This window comes from Leopardus geoffroyi, chromosome A3, assembly GCF_018350155.1.
Source record: "Leopardus geoffroyi isolate Oge1 chromosome A3, O.geoffroyi_Oge1_pat1.0, whole genome shotgun sequence".
Classification (NCBI taxonomy): domain Eukaryota; kingdom Metazoa; phylum Chordata; class Mammalia; order Carnivora; family Felidae; genus Leopardus; species Leopardus geoffroyi.
In genome coordinates this window covers 134,398,055-134,421,377 of record NC_059336.1, presented here as the reverse complement: position 1 = coordinate 134,421,377, position 23,323 = coordinate 134,398,055, and the positions used below count along the sequence as shown (strand labels likewise).

The window sequence follows — 23,323 nt, the reverse complement described above, 5'->3', positions numbered from 1 at the left end:
GCCGGGGCTCCAGCCTCTGTGGCCGAGGCGTGGAAGGCAGAAAAGGGAAGCCTCGGGCACCCGCTGTCTGCCTGTCCTCGTGTGAGGCAGGTGGCGGGGCGGACGCAGCCCCGCTCAAGCCCCACGACAGTGCTGAGCCCAGGAGCCCCAGGGCCACAGCGAGGACCTTGAGCCTGGAACGCACACAAGGCAGGCCCGGGGGCAGCAGAACGCAGAAGCGAGGCTGTCGTGGGGCTGGAGAAAATCTCAGAACTGCCACTCACCATCGGTGTGCTCTGGGGCACCTCCCCCGCTTCCCCTCACTTTGTTTACCTATAAAGCGTAGTCACATCATCCCGGGAGGGTAGAGGGTCCCTACCAGGAGCCCCACGCAGGCAGGTGCTCTCGGAACGAACGCACAGCTGGGGAGGGGCGGGCTCACTCCCTGAGGCATGAGGGCGTCCTCAGCCTCTCTCCCCTCTCACATGTCCTTACTTAAACCATGCTGCATTCTGGCAAGTGAGAGTGGCACGCTCTGGGCTGATGCTGTGCGTGCACACACTCAGAGGGGAAGAAGGTGACAGGAAGGGACCCGCAGGCCATGCGTGTGACCGGCAGCGAAGGCGGCACTCAGCCTGGTGGCTGGAGGCCCCGACTCTCTCCTGCCCGCCCCCCTAGAGCTCAGCCCGTAGAGCCTAGGCCAAGTGGCCTCTGAGGGGTGGAAGGCCCCCCAAGTGCAGAGCCGCTGGGGGCAGGCGCTCCAAGGGAGCCAGGAGGCCCTCAGGTGGCTTGTCCAGCACAGAAGGCTTGCCCGAGATGGTGGCTTTTTGCAGAGTTCACCCTCGTGTCCTCCGGAGGGACGCTAACGCTGGCTCTGCGAGAGACTGAAACAGTGTGATTTGTGCCAACCTCGGTGATGGAACTGCTCCCATCGTGGCCAGTGCGATCTCCGAACGTGGACTTGGAAAGAGAGCACGCTCAGCTGCCATGAGCTCCACCGTCCAGCACATCACTGGCAATGAATATAGCAGCCGCCTCACATGAGGCTCGCGGGACAGCCTGAGGCGTAGGGGGATACGTGTAAGAGTTAAGATGTGGACACTTCAGTTAACCCTGGGGTTAACTGTGTCTGGTTAAAGCCCAGCTCTGCTGACTAGCTGTGTGGCCTTGGGCGACTTACAGAACCACTCTGGGCTTCTCATGTGAAGCGAGGACAGCCGTCGCGCCACCCTCGTTATAAGGGTAACTGTCTGGTGGTGATAATCTGTACATAATGAGCTATTATTTTAGATGATGTAACTGAGGTCAAACACGGGGCTCTCCCGGCCAGCTCTGGTCTGGAAGGAGCATGTGAGAGGCTCACCCACCCCAAATCAAACACATACACGCCTGCGCTTGACCCCACACCCCCTCACTGCCGCTTTCTCTCTCCTCCCTCCGACACTTCTTCAAAGGGATGTCAGGCCGCCTCCATTTCCTGTCCTCCCGCCCACTGGCCCACCCGCTGCCCCCGTCAAGCCACCACGTCAGTTCTTGCCCACGTCACCGGTGGCCCCACTTTCCGATCCACGACACATTTCTCAATCATCCTCTTACTCAACTTTCCATTAGGACCTGCTGACCCCTCAGCCTCAGGGACATGTGTGTCCCTCGTTCCTCTCCTGCTTCTTTTCCCCATCTCTTTGCCTGGGTCATCCTTCTCTGCCTGGCCGATAAATGAGGGTGCCTCAAGCCTCAGACGGGGTCACGTGTCCCCTGCTAACCGCCGTGTGGGTAAGCTCGCCCACTCCCACGGTCTCTGCTGCTCTGTGTGTATTCCAGGCTCCCCCGGATTCCTCAGTCCGGGCTTCCCCTCGGCCCCCACAGCAACACCAGTGCAAGTCCGAACCAGCCCCGCCGGCCGGGTCAGAGACGCCTCTGGCTCAGCCCGTCCAAACCCGAGCTCCTGACTCCCTCCCTGGACCTGTTCTGCTTCCCGAGTCGGCAGCTTCCTGAATGGTCACCCGCACGGATTCTTTGTCACCATCCCTTCCCTTGCCCCGGACTAACGTACCCCGAGTTGTTTCCCTCCTGGCATCCGGCAAATGCATCCACTTGGTCCTCTGTCTTCGCCCCACCCCCCCCCCCCCCCCAGTGTAAGCCAGGACCATCTCAGGGACCAGGCAACGCTACAGCCACCCAGCTGTCCTTCCACCTCCACGTTTCACCCTCCGGTCCGCCATCTGCTCCCACACCTGAGACGCGGTCAGGTCCCCCTCACCCAGAACGCTCTTGGACACAGACCAGAATCCCAACGTGGCCTCTTAGGGCCTGCATAACTAGCCTCAGACTATTTCTCTTTCTCTCTCTCTCCCCTTTCTTCCCGAACGATGTTCCTCTTATCTGCCCCTGCACTCACCCCTGCAACCCAATGCCCCATTCGTGCTTCTGATTCCAGCCTAAGCACTGCTTTCACGGGAAGACCTTCCTTCTTCCCTGTGCCACCTCTGCTCCTTACCCGCACACAGGAGATACCTTGTATTATCCGCCCCCTGACCTTCCTGTATCATTTTTGTCATAGCTGTTAATAGGCTTGGAACTATTCACTTATATGTGTGGTTAATTAACATTGATCTCCCCCCCTGGGCTAGGAGTCCCCAAAGCCAGAGCAGACCAGCATTTTGAGCAGGGTAATGCTTTACCCTGGGACATTGTCTGCGAACTGGCAGGAGGGCCCGGCCCCATCCACCAAATGCCTGTGGCCCTCCCAGCCACTGTGACGGCATTAGAAGCCCATGGACATTTCCACACACCCTGGCAGGCTGGCCCCCGGCCTCCTGCCCTAGATGGTGAGGGTGGAGGGGACAGGAGTGCATCTAGGTTTGCCCTGCCCCCCCGTGGATGGCCCAGTACAGAGTGGATGCTCTGAAAACACGCATGGATGAGGGAACAGAGCTCCTGCCTGAGGGTTTTGAACAAGCCACGCCAGCCGCCATGGCAGGCACCACTCAGGGCCTTGCAGTTGGGGTTCAGGAGGCCATCTGGCCTGTGGTGGGACTTGACAGTGAGCCTCACCTCCCGGGCGACAGAGTTGCCTCACGGTGCCCGCCCAGAGCTCCAGCACAGAGGACCACGGTCAGCCCCTTCACCGTCTCACCATCTGCGGCCACTCCGGGCACAGGGTGACAAGGTCGATCCTCACTTGACCGTGTGCCCAGGAGAAGCCGCTGGCACCTTTTCTCTGCTTGTCGGGCTCTCTGCCTTCTCCCTACCTGCTGCCAAACTTCCACGTAGCCCTGCCCCGTGTGGAGCTGACTGCCAAGAAGAACCAGACTCTCAGGCCAGGCCATCAGGGAGGGGAGGGCCAGTGGGGGATGGGTACTGCCCCAGATCAAGGCCCCAGCTCTTCCCTCTGGCTTCCCGCTCTGCACTTCCTCTCACATGATGAGCCTCTCTCCCCATCATCCAGATTCCAATCACTTCAGCCAGTTTGGTGAACTTTCACCAATGAATTCACCTTGGGTTCCCTGTCCATTCATGCGACAGACATCTGTCCGGCACCCACTTTGTGTCATCGGGACCACCCCGGCACGCACCTCCACGTTCCCCCTGTGCTGGCCTCTCCCGTTGTGCACATGCGTGTGGTCCAGCACGTCTCGCCTCTTGGGTCTATGGTCTTGTGCGTGCTCGGTCCATCAGTTTAACAGGATGGCTTCGCACCGTTCTGTGCTGGGGCAGCGCTTGGCCCTGGTCGCACAGTAACCGATAACTCCACATGTCCCTGGCCTCAAGGAGGTCACTTCTGATCCTGTTTCCCTCTTCATCTGCCTGCTTTATTTAATCCCTAACCCCCTTTTCTGTGTCAAGCGCACTGCTGAGTCCTGGAGACCCTTCAGCATTAGGAAGAGTGTCTACATCTGACACGATCCGAGAATAAGACAGAGGGCTTTAAATGGAAAAGTAGGGCATAAAGTACAGACAAGATGCCATAGAAACTCCAAGCAGGAGAGGTCAGCATGGGCTGAGCAGTACAATAGAAACTGCAGGAGGGATTAGCATCAGGTTCCCCTTTAAAGAACAGAAAATAATAACAATGGCAGTTAATACTTACTGAGCCCTAATACTGTTCTGATCAATTTATGAGGACTGTCTTACCTAATTCTCACCATCACCCTACAACACAGGTGTTATTCTTGTTCTCATTTTGCAGACAAGAAACTGGAACACTCGGGAGTAATTGTCTTAAGGTTGGGCAGTTTGTAAACGGCAGAGCCAGGCCTCGAACCTATGCAGCCTGGCCTCCAATAGTGCTCTCAGACACCACCAAGAGGATCTGAGTGTATTAGCTATCTACAGCTGTGTAACAAATGTCCCCCCACTTAGCAGCCTGACACAACACAGAGTTGTCATCTTGCAGGTCCCATGGGTCGGGAATCTGGGACTGGCTTTTGGCCTCTCTTGAGCTGCAGTAAAGATGAGAGCCCGTGTCCCCTCTGGTGGAGACTGGGGGAAGACTTCGTTCCTAGCTTGCTCTCACGGTGACCGGCAGGCCTCAGGTCTCAGCTGGCTGTTGCTGGATTCCTCACCTCCTTGCCTCATGGGCCTCTCCAAGGGGCAGCTCACACCACAGCAGCCACTCTGCTCAGAGCGAGGGAACAGGAGAGAGGGAGAACAGGACAGAGGTCACCGTTGACTTGTATTCCGGTCACGGAAGCGACATCTCGTCGTTTTTGCCGTTTTCTGTTGTCTTTTGACGAGAGGCAAGGTCATCGGATCTGGCCAACACCCAAGCGGATTGCAGTAGGGCACGGACACCGGAAGTGAGGGCCGTGGGCCACCTCAGAGGCCGCCCGCCACATCGGGCTAGCGGAGGAGACAGGCGTCCACAAACAATGCGAGGTGTGAGCTCATTATCTGCCCCCCGGTTCCTAACCCCAGAGATCCCGACTGTGTGTTCTTAAGTAAGAATAATAGTCTCGAAGTGAGCTAAAACTTGATTCCCAGCCTGAGAGAATTCTTCCTCCTGTTCTTCCCAGAAACTAAGTGCCAAATAAGACAAGCACTTCTTAAAGATCAGCGGCGCACTCGGCTATGTAAGGAAACACAAGTGTATTTGTATTTCACTGGTGTCGGGCTCAAAACTTGGCAGCAGGTTTCACTCCCACGCCCTCGCCATACGACTTCGGGCGGCCCCCCTAGAGTGCTTCTCTCCACATCTTTTCCTCTTCTCTCCCACTGCCCGTTAAAGAGGAGGCACCCTGTGGCTCCAGGGCTAGAGTTTCTCCTTCCGTCATTTCCAAGCACCGCCATCAACGTCCCTTCTGAGAGCCCTTCGCACACAGGCCCGGTCACCACTCAAAGGCCATCCGTGGCTCCGAACTCAAGCCTGGAGTTCAAGACCTTCCATTCTGCAGCCCAAACCTGCTCCCCACGTAATGGCGGTCGAGTTAAGCTGGTCCATGTGCTTTGAATCTTCCCGTTCCCATGCCTCCGTTCACCCCATTTCCTAAGCCTTGAGTGTTTTTCCTGCTCCTCTTCACCTACTCAAATCCTGGCCACCCTTCACGGCCAAGTCCATGCCCCACCTTCTCAATGAACTTCTCCAAGACTCCTCCAGCAACCCAAGGCCAGGCTTGGCGGAAGGCAGTATGTGTTCAACAAGGTCAGCTAAATAAAAACACTCGTCAAGGGGCCCCTGGGTGGCTCAGTCGGTTGAGCTTCCGACTCTTGGTTTCAGCTCAGGTCATGATCTCACAGTTCGTGAGTTCAAACCCGTCATCAGGCTGTGCTGATAGTGCAGAGCCTGCTTGAGATCTTTCTCTCTCTCTGCCCCTCCTGCTCTCTCTCTATCACCCTCTCCCAAGTAAATAAACTTAAAAAAAAAAAAATGCTCATCAAAGCAAGGAAACCACTCCGGAAAAGTTGTCTGAGTTTTCCTCCCTAAACCTACAGCCTTGTCCTCATCACCACTACCTGCTTACTCCCGCCGGGGCACTCTGGACTCAGCCTTCCGGCTCACCTGCGCAACGGTTCCCAACATCCTTCTGTATGACCACTGGCTACCACCCAACCCCATGTCCTAAGAGACGGCTTTCTCCTGGCCCCACATATCTCCCGCTGCCCAGGTAATCCCAGTTAGACTAAGCACTTTCATCCGCTGAGTCTGACTCGTCCCTGAATCCACGGCAGGGCTCAGACACGGAAAATATGGTCAGGAATGGTGAAGAAGACGAAGAATGTTCATCGATAGGACTCCTCCATAAAACACACCAAAGGTGCTTCACTGGTTATTTCTTTAGTGCTCAGAAGTCCAAGGATATCTTTCCACTTCAAAATCGAAGGACATAAACTCGGTACTGTCCTGCCAGGGAGGAAAGCACGACGGGGATGCTCGAGGTCAACAGTGAACAACAGCCTCATCTGCCATAGCTGTGGAGCCACTGAGGCGGTGCGTCCGAGGTCCCGATGTCCAACAGTCCAGGGTGAGACAGGCAGGCAGCAGACAGAGGTGCGGATGTGAGAGGCCGACGTGAAGCAGGCCCGCGGTGCGCACTGGGAGCACCGCACCCACACTCCCCGTGTCGGCGTGGCCCCCAAGCCTTCCAGGTACCGCCTCCCACTCCCCGGCCGCGGGACATGACACCCACATTGCTCACTACACATTCACTCTTGAACTTTATATCCTGCTGTTCTCTTTTCGCACGTTGTTCAGAAATAAACGCTGGTGCCCACATTACATTTTGCTTTTAAATAGCCTGCCGCATGGGGCGCCTGGGTGGCTCCGACGGTTAAGCGTCAGACTTCGGCTCAGGTCATGATCTCATGGTCCGTGGGTTCGAGCTCCTGTCGGGTTCTGTGTTGACAGAGCCTGGAGCCTGCTTCAAATTCTGTGTCTTCCTCTCTCTTTGCCCCTCCCCGCTCGTGCTCTCAGTCTCTCTCTCTCAGAAATAATGAATAAACATTAAAAAAAAAATTAATAGCCTGCCACAGAGGAGATTCGCCTAGGGCTCTCGGAGCCACACCAGACGGGGTCCAGGCCATTTGCGTGGAAGGCAGAAGTTAGAGCTAGTGCGAGCTGACAGGGAAGGGCACTGCCGTCCCCGACCCGGGGCCTCGAGGGAAGTCTCTTGACTATTCTAAACTAAGGCTGGCTTTTCTAAAAAGCACCTTCTCTCAGGCTTTTCCATCTCAGGACCACTTTATATTCTTAAAAATTGTCGAGCATCCCTAAGGAGCTTGTGTTCGTGTGAGTTGTATTTGAAGATATTTACTGTACTAGAAATTAAAACTGAGAAAATCTTTGAATATTTTTCAATTTGTATCAAAAATCACAATATAGATTCATCACACATTGGCATACATTTTTACATTTTAAGAAAATAACTGCATTTTCCAAAGCAAAAATAACAGTGAGCAGAATGGCAACAGTTTATGCATTTCCCAAGCTCCCTAAGTGTCTGAATTAATGGAAGACAGCTGTATCCTAACATCTGCTTCTGCTTTCAATGTGCACATTATGCTGTTTTAGTTGAGGGACGTGAAGGAAAGTCAGCCTCAAGTATATAGTTGGACAAGAGAGAACAACGTCATGATGGCTTTTTCACGTCATTGTGGATGTTCTTCTTTGATAGTACACCAAAACTCAACAAATGGTACTTCCTTTTTTTTTTTTTTTTTTTTTTTTATGTGTGTATTTCTTTTGAGGGAGAGAGAGGAAGAGAGCAAGTGAGGGAGGGGTAGAGGGAGAGGAGAGAGAGAGAATCCCAAGCAGGCTCCGGCCTGTCAGCACAAAGCCAGCCATGGGTCTCGATCCCACAAACCTCGAGATCACTACCTGAGCAGAAATCCAGAGTCAGACACTGAACCGGTTGAGCCACCCAGGCACCTGTCTGGTACTTTCTTAAAGGTTAGTTGCACTGTCAAATCTGAAACCATATCAGTTAATTTTTCAAATACTGTTGCATTGAAACCCACTGTAATATATTTTGGATATTTCTTTACCTGGTCAAGCATCTGCAACATCATGCATTCATCACTTGGGAAATACTGATTCATTGAGTTATGAGCATGTGTGATATGTTGACATATCTCATTATACAACATCCATAAATCATAGCAGTAACATAACCATTTAAGCTCATCAGAAAACTCTGAATTAGGAAGCTATCAAATTCACAGCAGTGGATAGAAGTTTTCTAAAATTCTAATTTTCACTTGAAAGTTTCAATTTTTTTAAGTTTATTTATTTGTTTTGAGACGGAGAGAAAGCATAAGTCGGGGGGGGCGGGGGGTGGGCAGGGAGAGGGGGAGAGACAGAGAATCCCAAGCAGGCTCCCCACTGACAGCACAGAGCCTGGCATGGGACTTGAACCCATGAACTGTGAAATCGTGACCTGAGCCCACATCAAGAGTCAGACACGTAACCAACTGAGCCACCCAGGTGCCGCTTGAAAATTATAATTTTATAATTGGCAACAAATATTGTCAGATATTTTTCTTAAAAAAACAGGCTCATTTCATTTATTTTCAGGTCTGAAACAACTGGGTTTGGCAGTCAGTTGTCCTTTTCATCAACACCGTGCTGCGCAGAAAGCCTGGACAAGAAACCCAGCCCCTCGCCGATGACCAGTGACGTTGGGCCACACGAAGCCATTCTGATCATTTAATTCCTTTTCATTTAACAACATTTAAAAAAATCAGTACAAGGCTTCTTTCACCCTTGTTCGTTTTCTCTGAGGTGTGGGACCACAGCGAGACGGATGTTCCCGGCCATGGACCCCGGAGCCAGGTTGCCGCGTTGGAATCCCGGCTCTCTCATGGCTCCGCCACGTGAGTGGGTCAGTTTCCGACTGCTCTCTGCCTCTGTTTCCTCAGCTGTACAATGGGCCTGCTTGGTGGTGCTGCTGTGGGGACCCAGCGAGCTCCTGATGACGACCTCACTAGAGGCAACTGTTGGCACTCGGCAGAGGGCCGGGCCGGGGCCCTGCGCTGGGTGGGAGGGCCTCCGCAACCCGCCGGCTTTCCCACCCCCCAGGCAGCACGTGGCCCCTGTCTCAGGTGACAGTGTGTCTAGGAATCTAGAAAAGTTCAACTACGGGCAGCCCTCCTGGCTCTCTCCTCCCCCTCCTGTCAGTGAGGAGAGAGAGGCCCGGCAACAGGGCCCCCGACACCCGAGTCCTGCGGGGCCGGGAGGAGATGGCGGCAGGCGACCTGCCATCATCACCTTCCGGCGGGGGCACGGGTGACAGTACGGGTGACCTGGGGGGTGCCCAGAGGCTCCAGTCCAGCAGCTGAGCACGAAGCAGGGGTGCCCTGCATCTGGGGGAAGCTGTGCGGGAGCGGCCACCCCAGTAAGCACAGCCCCCACACCGGGAAGGGGGCGCGCCAGCCCGCCCAGCAAGGGCCTCCTCCTGTACCAGCCGCGAGGGACTCTCCCCCACCGCAGGGCAGGGCCAGACCCCATCCCACGAGGCACAGTGCTCCGGGACAGGCGTCAAGGCAAAGGGGAGGCAGGGCGGAGGACAGGCTGCTGACCATTTTGATTCAGACACTCCAAGAGGAGCGGAGTCGGCACAGGGGACTCAAACAGGAAGTACCTGCGAGACGGGTACTGACCCCTGGAACCAAAGCACACAGCACGCACGCGCAGGTGACGTCTGGACCACCGGGCGCGGCCAGGGAGTACCCAGCAGCCGCTGGCTTTCTGTCCACGAGGTCCTTCAGGTGTGCTCTCACCTGAGTCCTGTCCTACCCGGGCCTTCCCTCTTGAGGACCTTTGGTGACCCTCACCTTGCAGTGACCTTAGCACTCATCTGAATTTCTGTCACAAGAGAAGGTTGTCAACATTGCCTGCTGCTGTTTTCCTACTGGTTGCACATTCTATATCCGATAAGGGGCTAATATCTGAGTATAAGGAGCTCATGCAACTCAATAGCAAAAAGCAAACAAAAAAACAACAAAAAAGAAAAAAAAAATCCAATTAAAAATGGGCAGAAGATCTGAATAGACGTTTTTCCAAAGAAGACCTACACATGGCCCGCTGATCCCCAGAAAGATGCTCTACATCATCAATCATCAGGGAAATGCAAATCAAAACCACAATAAGACATCACCTCACCCCTGTTTGAGTGGCTATCATCATGAAGACTAGAAATAGCCAGTGTTGGCGAGGATGTGGCGAAAAGGGCACCCTCGCAACCGCCACCTTTTTGGTGGGAATATAAATTGGTGTGGCCACTATGGAAAATGGTATGGAGGTACCTCAAAAAAACAGAACTGCCATATGACCCAGCAATTCCCCGTCTGCAGATTTATCCAAAGAAAATGAAAACGCCAGCTTCAAAGGATGCACCCCCATATTCTTTGCAGCATTATTATAATAGCCAAGGCATGGAAACCAATCTGAGCGTCCACTGATGGATGAATGGGTAAGGAAACTGTGGTATATCTATGTCATAGAATGTTATTCGGCCACGAAAGGAATGAAATTTTGCCATTTGCCACATGAGTGGACCTCAAGGGCATGATGCTAAGTGAAAAAGTCAGACAGAGAAAGATAAATGATCTCTCTTACATGTGGCATCTTAGGGGGAAAAAATTAATTTAAAAAAATCCACACTCAGATTCCCAAGCTCATAGAGAACAGATTGGTGGTTTCCAGAGGTGGGGTGTAGGGGTTGGGAGAATTGGGTGAACCGTTTTTAGTATTTTGTTTGTTTGTTTAAATAAATTAAGGGGGTGGGGGAAGAGCCCTCTGCTCAAGAATCTGACGTTATAGCTGGGAGAGACAGATAATGAACAATAAGCAGAATGGTAAGTAATTACATAATATGTTCGAAAGTGCCATAAAATCTATAAACACAGCCAGAGAGATTAAGAGTTTGCCATTTTCAATGTGGGAAGGCTTTACTGAGAAAATGACATTTAAACAGAGGTGTGACGGAGGTGAGGTAGTTGTCTCTGTGGACATCTGGGGGAAGAACCTTCCAGATGGACGGAACAGCCAGTGCCAAAGCCCTCGGTGGACACTCATCGGATGAGAGGAAAAGCAGAGAGGTCGGTGTACCTGGAACTGAGTAAGAACCGGGGAGAGGAGAGGGGTTGACGTGGTGCCCAGGCCATGCGGGCCCTGCAGGACCCTGCAGGACACTCACTGATGGGCGGGAGGGGAGGTCAGGAGCTCTGGAAGGTCTCCAACCCGGGAGTTGTAACGGGACGATCTGACGGCCATCACTGAAAATAGCCAAGACGAGAGGCAGGAAGACCAGCGAGGGCTCTACTGCGGTCGCCCAGGCCAAGGAAGATGGTGGCACCCACCAGGTGGTAACAGGGCAGGTGGGCGGAAGTGTCCAGAACCTGTACATACTTGGGACATTGGCTCAATGGGATGTTCTGGCTTTCTCGATTTTAAGATAATACATTCATTCTGGGGTTAGCCCAAGTCAAGTGAGTTACGTACTCCCTGACGATCGTATACGTTCATGTGGAAGCAGAATCCCCCAAAAAACCAGTAATACCATTCTTCACCCATCATGTTGATTAAAAATAGATACTGATAAGTATACAGAGAAAGAAGTGCTATTATACCATCGTAGGAGCGTAAATTGGGGTCGTCTTCCTGGAGATCGATTCACTGAATCTACCACGTTAAATCCCGCACACTTTCACCCCACCTGCCGTTTCTAGTCACCTACCCCGCAGAAATATCCCCATACATCCAGATGTGCAAAAAAATGCCCTTTTTTTTTTTTTGACAATCACTGCCACACTGTTTGTAAAAGCAACCGATTGAAATAAACCCACATGCCCATCAATAAGTGATTGGCCAAGTACACTTGGCTTGGATTACTACACATCCTTTGAAATAACAAGGTAGATGTGCATCTGCGTAGGTTATGAAAAAGGCCCGGGGTGGGGCGGGGGGCAGGGTGCGACCTGAATTGTCCATAGGGATTACTTACAGAAGGCAGGCTGAGAAACAGAATTAGTTAGAGGAGAATTATGTCCTTTTCACTCTGGATTGTTCTGTGTTGTGTAAGAGCAAATCCATGCATTATTGGTGTAAATATTGTCAATGTGAACTTTTTACGCTTAAGCACAGGAACTTTTAAGACCCTATCCTGAGTGCCCATGGTCTGTGATCAAGGCTTCTCTGGACCCAAACCCACCCTATCTGTACCACAGCCTCTGGAAGAGGTCAATTTTTCATGCGTTTCATAAAACTGAAAGCCTCAGGGTCCTTACTAACCTAGGCCCTTTTTATTTTTATTTATTTATTTTTTCAATATATGAAATTTATTGTCAAATTGGTTTCCATACAACACCCAGTGCTCATCCCAAAAGGTGCCCTCCTCAATACCCATCCCCCACCCTCCCCTCCCTCCCACCCCCCTAGGCCCTTTTTAAATAAGTAGTCGTTTTGAGGGTGCCTCGGTGGCTCAGTCAGTTAAGCATCTGATTCTTGCTGTTGGCTCAGGTCACGACCTTGTGGTCATGAGATTGAGCCCCACGTTGGGTTCTATGCCGACAGAGTGAAGCCTGCTGGGATTCTCTCTCTCCCTCTCTCTCTGCCCCTCCCCTGCTTGCTCTCTCTCTCTCCAAAAAATAAATGTAAAACAAAAAGTAGTTATTTTTTGTGCCTAATACTACATTTTACATTTTCTACTTTCATCTTAAAGGGGAGCCTAAAAAGAATAAGCCCGATAAAGCTGCATCTGCCCTTAACAACTGCTCACGCTGGTGTCACAGCCCGGTACAGGGGCAGGCACATTTCCCACTCAAGCCTTTTGTAGGCCTTCCTACAGGCTGAGCAGCGACAAGCAAGGTCAGAAAAGAGGAACTAAGAACCAATCCCCCCAAAACAAAGAACTACCAATGGGCAGACATAACCCCAGTGAAACCCCAGAAGTCATTTTTCACAGTGTGCTGAGAAACTCGGGCAATTTTACAGGAAACACCATTAGCCTGGAGATCGGAACAGCCACGATGTAAGTGAAATAGTGAGAAAGTCAAGACAGCCTGTGAGACAAGTCTCATAACGAAAGAAAATGATTCTTTAGAGCAGAGAAGCTTTCAGCCACAGAAACCCAGAACAACAGGGAGCCAGAAGAGAAACAGGTCTGTCTGAGGAATGGGTTTTAATTCTCCAGTCCCGATGGCAAGCGCCTCTCACAACACATCGGGGGAAGAAATGCATGGAAACCTAATGTCACTAAGCATTCAAATCTGCTAACCTGCTCCCTGGCTCTGATCCCACAGTCACCAGGCAACCGTTGGATTAAGATCAACCGTTTGCCAGGTAGATTTCTCCGCACAGAATAGGGTAAGCCGAGGACTCAGCCCTCTAGACCCTTCGACAGATGGAGTTCTCATTGTAAAATAACAAGCTGACATCCAGCATAGACATCAGTGCCATGAGCGTGGTTAATGTGAGTCTACCCCAGAGAGAGGGATTTGCGATTTGTTGTCTGAGCCTGCACAGCTAGCCCAGCCCCTGGACTGTGAGAATTTGCCCACTGCCCATGTGCAAACTGCTATGTGACCTTTCACACAGCTGTCATCTAAACTGACTCTGTCCAAGCCCAGTTGTGCGCTCAGCGACAAGCCGTAGCTGGGTGGTTCTGCTGGGTCCACATCTGTGGGATTATACACAGTTGACCGGCCATCGTACAAGCCAGCTGGCAAGTCTGCGACTTAGTGCCACAAGACAGCCCAGATCTGAGGTCAGAGCCAATTGTTAGCTGGTGCGCGGGTACCTACTGGGCCAGGGTCCACGTCTGATGGAGACCCACAGATGGCGATCTCCTTTCCTTCCCTGTCCCATCCCTGCTGGAAACTGTCGCAGGAAAGGTACCAGGCAGCCCCTTACAGGTGTCACGTGTTTCTCGTAATTCCAACAAAAGGAGTCCCGAATACCAGGCAGGAAATGACGTCACTGGAGCGGGGCTGTCCTCAGAGAGTGTCTCCCTCCTCCATCAGTGGATCTGTGATCAGTAGGAGAAGAAGAGCAGGGCAGGCTCTGGATTCTGGAGAGAGTGGCTGCCTTCTGGGCTGTGCCGGGAAGAGAATAGAAGCAACTAGAGAATAACCCAAGAGGATGAGCTTAGAGCCGGCGCCTGAGAAGAAAGTTCCCAGGACAGTGTCAGTGACAGCTCATGGTCCTGGTGAACAAACCACAGCAGACCACTTGCTGGACAGCAACGAGATGCCATTCATTGGTACACCAAGACATGAGCCGCACTTCCTGAAACTTGGTTTTTTTTTCTGTTCTCATAAACGGGCATTTTTTCCTCTCATTCAAAAGAGACACAATACAGAAAAATCAAAGAACAGATGCAGAGGCCATAAAACACCAAGACGAGGATTTGCATCTGCTCAAGGTGAAACATTGGCAGGCCAGGCCCTGGCAGACAGGGAGACCTGGGGGTACGCTTCTCTGGAACAGGATACTGGGGCTTTCTGGCTGCGACATCTGTCACCCCATTGATCTCCAGAGTTGATCTGGTTGATCTGGCTGGCTAGGCGGGTGTCCCCCTCCGCCCATGTGTGTCCCTCCAGAAGCTACGTGCTCGGTGGAAGAGGATGATCGTCCCCGGCACAGGAGGACCATTCTTGGGGCAAGGGTATATGAGTGGCTGTGCTCCCCTCCTACCAATGGACCTCCCAGCAAGCTCTCAAGGACCACTGGGAGGAGAACATAGGGTAGACAAGCTTCCAAGACCCCAGACACGTCTGAATGAGGCGCTGCGGGTGGGAATCTGCCTTTCTTAAAACAAGACAACACACTGCGTACACTCACGTATCTCCTACTTCAACTGTCTTGCTCAAAAGGCATAGACAGTGCTCACCACCCTGCTCATAACAGAGATGATTTGGAAGCAGCCTAGGTGAGCCTCGAAGAGGAGATCCCTGCCCCCCCCCCAAAAAAAAAACAAAAAAAAAAAAACAAAAAAAAACACATGTTGTGTTTCTATAGGATGAAATGATAGGCAGCTGTATAAATGGACTCTGCAGGAACGCTGCTCATCCTTCAAGCTCCTGCTACAGTCCCCAGACCACGGCCCTCACACTGGGACTGGTCCCAGCCCCCAAACACCCAGCTGTGTCCATAGCACTTGAAGCCTGTAGCCCAGTCCGCTCTGCGTTGGGCTCTCTGCCCTGACCTCTGAAGGGCAGGGACCGCGGCTCACTCGTACCTCATCACCCACCCTCCACCCCCGTGGGACCCTCAGCACACAGCGGGCACTCCCCGAGCGCTTGTCGTATTAAAATAACTTCGAGGCTCGCAGATTCTGCTTCCCTTTGACGCTCTAAGCTCCATGTGGGACTTTTTTCAATCACCTTCAGTTCCTGGAAAGCCCTGAACTTTCAACCGTGTGGTGTGCATAGATTCTGTCCTTCTAAATACATGCAATGGTCTCCCCATCTTGCGCAGTCACCCAAGGCACAAAATAAACTCGGCTTTGGAAACCAGAACCCAGAAGGAGAAGACCCCTTGGTAAAATTTCCCAAAAGGGGCCTTGCTTACATTCTACGACCATAAATTGTAGGCAAGCCACCTGAACCATTGTGCTGTGTACTTCCAAACAGACAACCTGTCACCATAGCAACACTCACATCTGTCATTACCTCAGAGAGAGAACACCTTTTAAAAGAAATCTACTTAGCAACATGTCATGTCAACTTCAGTGCTTCTTACGGATTCTCTCAGGAATCTAGGCCTGTGTGCCCCGGGATAAACCGTGCCTCTGTGAACGATCTAGAAGGCACTGCCGCAGCCCAAAGTGGCCTCTTCCTCCACCTGCCCCCACCTGTCCTTGGATGATTCAGGTACCGGGGCCTCCCTGAAGCCACGGCTGATTGCCATACACGCAGGGCAGTTACACGAGCCAGTTGTTATGAAAATAATAGCTGTCACCCTGGCATCGTGCATGCATAGCCTCTTAATCCTTGGGCCAGCCCATGCAGCAGGCATTACCCCCACTTAGCGATGAGGAGCCCGGCTCCAGCCCTCCCCACTGCAGTGACATCATAAGCCACACCTGGCTCCCGACACACCGTCCACCCCGTGTGGATCTGTGAACTTCCCCCACAACTCAGAAAGGAGGATCTTTTTTCTCATCCCCATTTTACAGAAGGGAAAACTGTCTTGGAGAAGTGAAGCATCTTGCCCAAGCTCCCTCCAGAGGACGGCTCAGGTGCAGAGACACAGCGTCTCCCCCTCGGGGGGAGCCTCGGTCTGCATCCGTCGGAGCCTGAGAAGAGGACGCTTTATTTCGCTTGGTTTCAGAATAAAGTTCCACCTCTTGCACTTGCTGAGAATCTTCCCGAGGAAGCGAGTCCATTGGCTAGACCTTCACTTCTTCCAGATCTTAAAGGGAACTTTGTGTCTTTGAGGGAAAGGAGGACTAGGAAAGCACATGTGAGGCTTTCGTGCACAAGAATCTCCTGAAGATCTTGTTAAAATGCAGGTGCTCCCTGGGTAGGCTGCTGTGAGTGCACCTGCGGTCTGCACTTCGAACCAGCTGCCAGGTGAGGTGCTGGCCCTCCATCCCTCCTTTCGGGAAAGAGGGCAAGGTCCCTCTGTTTAGAAGAAAAGACGCATTATAAAAAAGACACGGTGTTGCCCCTCAGGACCACCCAGGACTATTGCAGGCTGCGTGTTAAGACCTCATGTTGTTGAGGAAGCCCTGGAGAAAGGGAAAGGAACTTGATTTCCAAGGCTGACCTCAAACCTCCGGGAAACTAACTCTACACCAGGAGCCCCTCTCAGGCTCTAAGCCACTATTGATAGTAGGATGTCTTCATTCCTGACCCCCCGCCCCTACCTCCCAGGACCTGGCCTAGTACCTGGAATATGCTAGATGCCCAATAAATATGGAAGGAAGGAAGGAAGGAAGGAAGGAAGGAAGGAAGGAAGGAAGGAAGGAGGAAGTGAGAAGGGAGGGGAGGGGAGGAAAGGAGGGGAAGAGGATGGAAGGGTGGGTTTGGCAAAAAAAATTGAGTTGCAATAAGGAAGACTCTGACATATGTTATTAACCATGTAACGCGTGCACTTGTCCAAGATGGGCACAGAATGGCTATCCCATGCCTACCAATTAATTGGTAGAAAGAACTCAGGCTTTCTATCTATTGATCATTTTTAAGCATTCCTGTCACCCCATGGGATCTAGAACCTACCTTGCATATACTAACTATATCGGCCTTCTAGTACCAAAGGAACTTCCGGCTATTTGAAAGATGTCATTTTAGGTGCTGTGATAGTTATTTGTTTTCCAGTTTGGCTGGGCCCAGATATGTGGTCACACATTAATCTGGAAGTTCCTATGGGGATGTTTTCAGATGAGATTAACATTTAAATTGGTGAATTTTGAGCGGTGCCTGGGTGGCTCGGTTGGTTGAGTGTCCGGCTTTGGCTCAGGTCATGATCTCACAGTTTATGGGTTCAAGCCCCGCATCAGGCTCTGTGCTGACAGCTTAGAGCCTGGAGCCTGCTTCGGATTCTGTGTCTCCCTCTCTCTCTGTTCCTCCCCTGCTCATGCTCTGTCTCTCTCTCTCCTTCAAAACTAAATAAAAACAGGGGCGCCTGGGTGGCGCAGTCGGTTAAGCGTCCGACTTCAGCCAGGTCACGATCTCGCGGTCCGTGAGTTCGAGCCCTGCGTCGGGCTCTGGGCTGATGGCTCAGAGCCTGGAGCCTGTTTCCGATTCTGTGTCTCCCTCTCTCTCTGCCCCTCCCCCGTTCATGCTCTGTCTCTCTCTGTCCCAAAAATAAATAAACGTTGAAAAAAAAAAATTAAAAAAAAAAAAAACTAAATAAAAACATTTAAAAAAAATTTAAATTGGTGAATTTTGAGTAAGCAGATTGCCCTCCATAATGTAGGTGGGCCTCATCCAATCAGTTGAAGGGCTGAATAGAACAAAGACTGATGTTCCCCAAACAAGAGGGAAATCTGCCAGCAGAGGAACTTTGGCCTTGAAATACAACGTCAGCTCTTCCCTGGGTCTCCAGTCTGATGGCCCACCTTGCAGATTTCAGACTTGCCAGTCTTAATCATGTGAGCCAATTCCTTAAAATTTCTTGCTTGCTTGCTCACTCTTTCAGATAGATAGATAGATACAGAGATAGAGATAGAGATAGATACAGGTAGAGACAGACACAGACATAGACACAGACAGATAAATATACACACGCATTAACTGATTCTGCTTCTCTGGAAAACCCTAATATAGAGGCAAAAAAGGAACAACATTTCACAGCAGACGGTAAACACTGCTTATCCCAAAAGATACTAAAGTATATCACACAGACTGGAACAGAGGCTGAATATACTCGTGGCTAATGAACTAACAAGTCACAGGACATCTCTAAACCCAGGAGAATATGGGGCTATGCCTTCAAACATTGACTGTCGAAGCCCAACCCCCCAACTCCAACCCCAAACAGATCCTCGGGTTACTCTTCGAGAAATACTGTCGAACGGGTATCCTTGGAGGCACTGCCTCGGTCAGAATGAGGCAACTAATATATTCTAAAATACAATATGAGTTCTCTTTATATTCCCTGCAACCATTAGCCAGACCCTATGAAACCGTATTTGACCATCTTTGCCCTGTAAAAACAGTAATTCTATACAGTTAACCTAATACATCTAATTATGCCTCATAATTTAGATCACATTGAATAAAGCCCCATTAACACCTAGAGTCCTCTCTTACAGATCCTCTAGAATGTTCTCCATGTCAGCATCCCATCTACATGGGCGGCAGGTTGGCTCTGTGAAAGACTGGGGCACGCTGCCTGGGCCGGGGGCAGGTCACTTCCTCTCCCGAGCCGGGGTCCTGATGCAGCAAGAGCTGAGGCGGGACCCAGATGAGGGGGTGTCACTCTTTGCTGGAAGGTACTACAGAAACACCCCTAATCCTTGTTTCCTGAGGCACACAGACTGCTGGAAATTCTGGGGCCTGGCCCTCTGGTGTTTACGGACCCTCCTACCCCCAGGAAGTCAGGGGCTAGAAACCTCCTGAGCGTGGGCCGTGCCACATTCTCCATCTCCCCGGTGCCTAACGCGAGGCCATGACATACAGAGTGGGCGATGAGTAAGTGAGGGAAGGAGGGACAGGAGAGAAGGAGGGAGGGAGGGTTACATCCCAGCCCTGTGCCCCGCTAACTGCTCCCTCCAGCTCACCCACCAGCCTGGTCTGGGCCTCTGCCAACCACCTGCCATCTGAGGCTGTAAGGCCAGCTCCTACCCCACGGAGGAGTGAGCTCCCATCACGCTTCCTTGGTGACCCATCTGGGACCCACAGCGACTGCCACCCAGGTGAGCCCAATCCTGCCCCCACCTCTCCCGGCCCTCCACTTCTCCTGGCCGCCCCCAGCCTCTACCAGCCCCTCGCTTTTCCCGGCCCCCGCTTCTCCCCGCCCACACAACCCATAGACCCCCAGCCTGGAAAACAGCTCCAGTGTTCACCCCCCGAGCACCCTTCTTCTTCCACTGCTCCACCTGCCCCCGTTCATCCAAAGCCCTGGGCTGCAGAGAGGGGACACTTCCTGAGGCCACACGCCTGGGGCCCCCCTGTGGGCACTGCACCTGCAGCCCAACCTAAGCCCTGCCTCATCCTCCCCACTGGCGGCCAGGAGCCTCGCGGGCCAAGATGATGAGCCCTGGGCTGGACACCCGCACGCACGCTCCTCCCTACAGCCAAAGGCTCTCACCAGCCAAGATGAGCCAAAGCACCAGGGCCTCAGGACGCTGCAGCAGGAACCCGCATGAAGAGCCCCGGAAAAGCCACACTAGGAGGGAGGGTAGAGGGAAGGGGTGAAGACTATGTCCCAGGAGAGAAGCCACCCCTGTGGACAAGGTGGTGTCAACCAGGGGACCAGGCCCAGCTCCCGAGCCAGTGGCAGGAGGGGTGAGTTAAGGACCTGGGGATACAACACTTTGCAACCTCAGTTCACGGTTATGTAACCGAAATATTTGTCAACAGCGCCCTTACAGAAGACTGCCCTTTGGTTTTGCTTAATCATTACTCTGCAGAGAAAGTCTGCAGAGAAAGCCGCGACCCCACACACACACACACACACACACACACACACACACACACACGGTGCAGATGCTGCACTGGCATAGCGCTCCTGAGGAAATTCAAGAAGGGGAGACAAGAAAGATCACTGGATTAAAGAATCAACTTCTCTATGCCAAGAACGTTGACTGAAATTACCACAGATCTAAGAAATCCTATGTTTCAGGGTGCCGAGTCGGTTGAGGGCCCATCGCCGGTTTCGGCTCAGGTCGTGATCTCACAGTTGGTAAGTTCGAGCCCTGCGTCGGGCTCTGCGCTGACAGCAAGGAGCCTGCTTGGGATCCTCTCTCTCTCCCTCTCTCTCTCTGCCCCTCCCCTGGTCCCTCACTCACTTTCTCAAAATAAATAAACAAACCTAAAAAAAAAAAGAAAAGAAAAAAAAATCCTATGTTTGGGCAGGTAACCACACATGGCCCCGCCCTCCTTGGAGACAACACAGCATGGCCCCGCCCTCCTTGGAGAGGCTGGGACAGGGAGGTTGCCGTTGCTCTGGCGGATCCAGCTTAGCTTGCTTGACCTCCTCAGCCTGGAGGTTCATTCACTCACAAGTGTATTCTTACCACCAGGAACACAAAAGCAAATTGGGGGGGAGGGCAGGTCTGCAGTACGGAGATCACAGAAGAGTGGAGGCTTTTAACGCTACTGGACCAGGGGTTTCTCTCTCCATGAAGCAAATGTTATGACAGACGCTTCCCCTAGAACCCAACACCCTAAAGATGGGGGCCCATCATCCCGCTGGCTCCCGGAAGGCCCCGGAGTGTGGGGTGGCCGCCTACAGCTGACCCGAGGCCTGAGTCTCCGGGACCTGGGAACCCCCTGGGTCAGGGACAGAGCCCAGCGGCCCTGCAGCCAGCTGCTGTGCATTCAGGGCCGGCTTAGCGAGCAGCCGCGGGACCCCGCATTCACGGGCACAAAAAAGTCACTGGCAGCGCTCGGCACTGCGGGCCGGGCATCCAGACTTTCTCACCGCCAGACAATACTTGCTCGACATCGCGCGCCTGCTAAGAAGCACATTTCATTAAACAAATCCAGTACGGATTTGGTGGCTTTAGCTTCTATAGAGACGCGAGGCTTTTTGCAGCGGAAGGAGCACTGGCAGCTTAAACCCTAATCCTCCACACGGCCCGCAAAGTAGCCATAAACCCTGCAAGAAATTAGAACAGGTTTCAGGGAAGTGACGCCCGATAACTGAGCGTCATTATTCTTCACTCTGTTTCGTCCCCTCTGTTTTTCTATCTTTCTCCCACTTTTAATTTATGCCATATTCATGTATTTTATGCCTTATAAGCCACCTGAAATTGCTTCTTGAACAGGCAACATGTGAAATGAGATGAAATCAAGATGAGCTGTCAGATTGTCACCTGACCAAGGAGGGAAATCAGGCCCCGATATGATGTCCCTGCACGTGGCCTCCGGGACCATGTGTCCCCAGGGGTCAGCTGACAGCAGAACAGGCAGTCCAGACACAAGCCTCAGGCCCCCGCAGAAGCAGCAAGGTTAGGCACCTTAATGGGTTTGTGCTTCAGGGGTTCCCGAGGCCCTGAGAGAGGCATTTCTGCTCTGTCAAAGGGTCAGCAGAATCGGAATTTCCTGGGGTGCCAAAAACATGCCCACAAAATGAAAATGCACATGCCTGGGCCCATGGGGTCAAAATCTCCGCATTCTGCACCAAGGTGGAAACCAAGGATCTGCACTTTTACCAAGCAGTTCCTAGCTCAGTGAGACACGAGCACACTACCCTGAAAACGCCGCACGCCTGCCAACCTCCACGTGGCACGTCCAGGGCCCTCCCAAGGGCACCCACACTGACGCTCCTGCACCCCCAGCTTCCTTGCTGCGGCCATCCCGCCTTCTCTGACACCCGCTCCCACAGGGCGCCCTCCTTTCTGACCCTGGCCCGACGCCCTCCTCCTACGCCCTCTCCCTGCATGACTCCCACCCAGCACCCAGGACACCATGGGAGCCCCACTGGCTCCCCCACTCGCCTGCCAGCGCTGCCCACAGCTTCGTGCCAACCTTCCGCAAGCCTCAGACAGGGTATATGGCAAGTAAATGTTTATTGAACAAACAGATGGATCTTTATTACTTTCTTCCAGGAACTCGCTTGCCCCAAACACATAGCTTGTGACAAAACAAAGCCCAACCAGACCTCTTGCTTGATTACGGTCTGCAAGCTGTGTGCACCTTCCACGTCTCTGAGCCTGGCGCCTGCCATCTCCCCTCTGCTCTCCCTCATGAAACAGGAATTCCATTTCAGCCTCAGCTTAAGGGCCACCTCCTCCAGGAAGCCTTCTTTGATTTCCTCTTCTTCATTCAACAAACATTTCCTGAGTGTCCCCCCCGGGCTCAGGCACTTTGCAGGGCTGACAACAAGCAGAGAACAGGCAGGAGGGGTCCCTGCCTGGACTCTCAAGGAGCAGGTAAATGCTGCAGTGATTCATGCCCCCAACCTCCCCCAGTACCTCTGCCAGAACCCTGTTTGCAGAGCCCTTTCACCGATACATCCTTATAATTAGGTATCACCCATGCAACACGCACCCACACAAGGCACAATGCAGATTCTAACAGGCAATGAGAAAGGACTGAGTCGTGCCCATTAACCCACCCACTTCAAAGGAAAAGTTCCTCCGGAAAGGTTTGTTGAATAAGCAAAGCATAGAAAGAAACAGCAGGGGAACCTAGGTAAGGTTAGAAATGAAAGCTAACATCCACTGGAACTGAAAGGAGACGTCACTGCATGCTGACTAGAAGGACGAAACCCAGAGCCTGCTGGGCCAGGGCGAGGAGAAGCAGGAACGCTCACTGGTGGGAGTGCAGAGGGGAGCGGCCACTCTGGGAGACAGCCGGGTGGCCCCTTACAAAACCAGACTGTTACCCTGTGACCCAGCTGTTGTGCTTCTCAGTATTTGCCCCCAACGAGCTGGAAGCATATCCACATTAGAACCTGCACATGACGTGCATAGCAGCTTTATTCCTAAGAGCCAAAGCTTGGGAGCAAGCAAGATGTCCTTCAGTAGCTGAGCTTATGGATAAACACGCTCCAGACACTGGAATATTATTCAGCACCGAAAAGAAATGAGCTGTGAGCCATGAAAAGATGTGGAGGAAACGTAAATGCATGTTTCTGGGTGAAATAATCCACTCTGCAAAGACCATGTGCTGCAGAACTCCAACTATATGATGTTCTGGAAAAGGTGAAATGATACAGTGAGAAGATCACTCACTTATGGGATCAAGCTCCATGTCAGGCTCCCTTGGCCCCCTCTCCTCCGCTCTCTCTCTC

General features: G+C 52.4%; 1 long non-coding RNA gene across 9 annotated transcripts in view; it reads right to left on the bottom strand.

Moving 5' to 3' along the window:
- Positions 1-23,323, bottom strand: part of LOC123581644 — an 82,986-nt gene that overhangs the window by 49,136 nt on the left and 10,527 nt on the right. For 2 of the 9 annotated variants that reach the window (XR_006703899.1, XR_006703896.1), the window contains one exon: positions 22,081-23,322. The exons of 5 other annotated variants lie outside the window; for them this stretch is intronic. This is a non-coding gene — a long non-coding RNA (uncharacterized LOC123581644). Of the gene's footprint in view, positions 1-12,484; positions 14,008-22,080; position 23,323 lie in introns of those variants that run through there. 2 more of the 9 variants (XR_006703900.1, XR_006703901.1) reach the window with 2 other exon arrangements.